This window comes from Anabas testudineus, chromosome 10, assembly GCF_900324465.2.
Source record: "Anabas testudineus chromosome 10, fAnaTes1.2, whole genome shotgun sequence".
NCBI lineage: Eukaryota > Metazoa > Chordata > Actinopteri > Anabantiformes > Anabantidae > Anabas > Anabas testudineus.
In genome coordinates, this window is record NC_046619.1 from 21,469,081 (window position 1) to 21,472,144 (window position 3,064).

The 3,064-nt window shown below is 38.4% G+C and overlaps 1 long non-coding RNA gene across 1 annotated transcript; it reads left to right on the forward strand.

Annotated features, from left to right (window-relative positions):
- The first annotated feature begins 790 nt into the window (after positions 1–790).
- LOC113160468 lies at positions 791–2,742 on the forward strand. Its single transcript, XR_003298693.1, has 2 exons — positions 791–889; positions 1,640–2,742. It is a non-coding gene; the product is annotated as an uncharacterized LOC113160468 (long non-coding RNA).
- The last annotated feature ends 322 nt before the right edge of the window (positions 2,743–3,064 follow it).

The following is a 3,064-nucleotide window of genomic DNA, read 5'->3' on the forward strand; positions in this document are numbered from 1 at the left end:
AAACTGCAGTGCTATTTCTAAATCCTTTTTTTAAATGAAATGAATTATTACTGTGAATCTGTTCTGGTTTATGACCAGTTTGCAGCAGTCTGAGTACATATTAGCTGTTCCAATACAGTAAAGTACAATATACAACAAGGCTTCCACACATTATCAATACTTACATTTGATTTATGATGACCCGGTGGTCAAAGACAAACTAAAAAACACTCTTTCCTTATGCTGGGGCTGAGAAATGTCGTGGGATCAAATCCAACTCCAGACAGCTGCTTCTCTTGATCCAGTTACAAAGTCAAATACCATTCCTACGTTTAGGACAGTTTCATGTCTGATTGAATTACTGTTTATCTTGTTGATAATGCTGCAGCCTCGCTGCCTATAATACTTAATACAGTTGCCCCTCTGAAGGCAGCAAATGAAAGGTACAATCGCACCATGGAATAATTCACAAATTACCAATCCATAGCTTAAAGCAAGCGTCACAAAAGCTGAAAAGGATGTGGGGTTCCACTAACGTGGATGAATCTTGGCCTGGAAAGACAGTTTAATGATTAAGCAAATCCTAGAACTGTGATTCATCATTAATGGAGGAAAATAAAACAACCCCATTGTTGTTATGATTTGGTCCCAACTTCCTGGTGTTGGGCAAGTTAAAATTGTTAAAATTTCTGTTACCACAGTTCCCAGAGTTTCACCCTGCTGAGTTGGTTTCTGCCACTAAATCAGTTCCATTGTTCTCACCTGTGCCAGTCTTAACCGGTCTGTCTGCTCTGACTAATTGCCAGATTGTTCGTTGCAACCATGCACAAACTCACCAGTCTGTATCCTGACCTGACTGCTTTGGTGATGGACTCTGTCTCCCATGTCCAACCTGCTCCCTCTCTGACCTGTAAGTTTCTTTGTTTTCTTATCGAACCTTTTGATTGATGAATTTTGATATTGTACTGTTAATTAATGGATTGTGGATGTTGGATTGGGACTTTGGATGTGGACGTCTGGATTGATCTTTAGATCTGGATGTAGATAAAGGATTTGGATTTTGAACACAACCTTCATCACAACCTTGTTTCTGGTGGACATTGTGTCTGCGGGTCACTTCTTTTTTGTGAATTGTGCTTGTATGACCCAGCTCACCAATATCTCTTCTCAGCTGTTCACCTTCATAGAGGCACCACATGGCCTACATCATAGTACAGAAACAGCACTCTTCACGGTCAACAACAATCTTCTCTTAGCTTCAGACAATGGGTTTGTCTCTCTACTCTCGCTGTTAAGTGTTAATGCTTCATTTGACACTAGGTAACAACATTTCTTTAGACTGGAATATAGCATTCCAGGTTGGTTTAAATGTTATGTATCACATTCCAATTTGTTTGACTTAACAATAATGCATGTAACTTATTTACGGAGTTCCACACGGTAATGTGCTTGGACCAATAGTTTTCACTTTATTCATGTTTCCCTTAGGCAATGTTATTAGTAAACACCCCATAATTTTCTATTACTATGCAGATGACACTCACTCAGCTATGTTTATCTATGAAACCTGAAAAAAAACAAATCAATTAGTTACCCGACGGTGATATGCCAACATTGTTTGTCACCTTTGTATCTTCTTCCTCTCTGTACCTCCCTCCAGGTATCCTCGGCCTTGAAGCTGTATGTTTGTGCAGTTACTGGTCCTACCAACCTGCCCGATGTTTGTCTGGTGCTCATTAGTACTCTTTCTTTTCTCTTTGCACCTCCCATTCACCCTAACAGTTTAAGACAGATGGCTGCCGACTGTAAGCTTAGTTTGACTGGAGGGCTCTTCCATTAAAGGAAAATTTTCCTCTCCACTGTGGCCCACTGCTTGCTCGAGGGATTTGTTGGATTGTCCATATATTTTATTTCTGTAATGCCTTGAGATAAATTTCATTTTGATTTGGCATTATATAAATTAACTAACTGAACTGAGTTGTGGTCAACAAGATATCATCTGCAATCACTCATCCATGCTTTAAGCCTAATATAATGTACTGTATGTGCAAACACAATCAGTGTCCAGATGTAAAACTCAAAATAACCATTGTAATGTGCACAATGATCTTTAGAGATGTTCTCTAGACCATTTGTAAATGTATTTGTATTTTGCACATCTGTTACTTCTGCATGATTTGCTGTTTATCAACCTAGATGTACCTTGTGCATCTGTGACTCTGCATATGAATGCTAACTTTAACAGCTGAATGAATTCTTTGTTTCTGAGAATTTCTGGTGTGTTTTTGGATTCTTATTTAAGTTCTATCTTGTGAATTATGTACATGGAAAATGAAATATTATTAATGCTTGCTACTGGCACAGATGGTCACTGAATATCAGAATGGCACAATGGTTTTCTTATGTCACGTTCAGACAAAACTGAGCACTAAGTCTGAGTGACTGATTGATTGGTCTACAGCTCTAATCTCAAAATAAAACTTTCACAATAATGATAATAACATAATTCATGGATCCCCTTGGGGAAATTGTTGTTAGCACAGCTACAGTAGATTGTCCAAGGATGCCTCAACATGTGGCCAGGAGGAACCAGGAGTTGAACCACTGAACCAGTTCATAGATGACTGCTGCCAACAGAGCTACATGCTGCCCAAATGGGTGTGCATGGGTTCAAATTCCACTCTGTGTCAAATGTGTTCCTGTGTTTTACTAAAGTAAAAATGTTTTTCATGCTCTCCAGTAATAAATATAGATTTGACATACTAGATTGCTTGCTGGACATGTCCAGAGTGAAGATGGCTAATGATCACATTCTCATCACATATAAACTGATTCAGAGTCTGTTTAGGACTGGACCAAGACCACATACAGTATGTGATCTCTGTGGGGTTGTTCTAACAACTGAGTGCTATTGCTGTGTTTAGACATATCCAAATGAACAAGTGTTTGAGGCAACAGGATTAAAAAGGTAGGTGTGAAAACTGCTTAAGATGCCAGACTCATCGTTATACAATTATTATTCATGAAGCATACTTATGAACAATTGTTTTTCTTGAACTCCACTTACAGTTTATATGATTTTTAT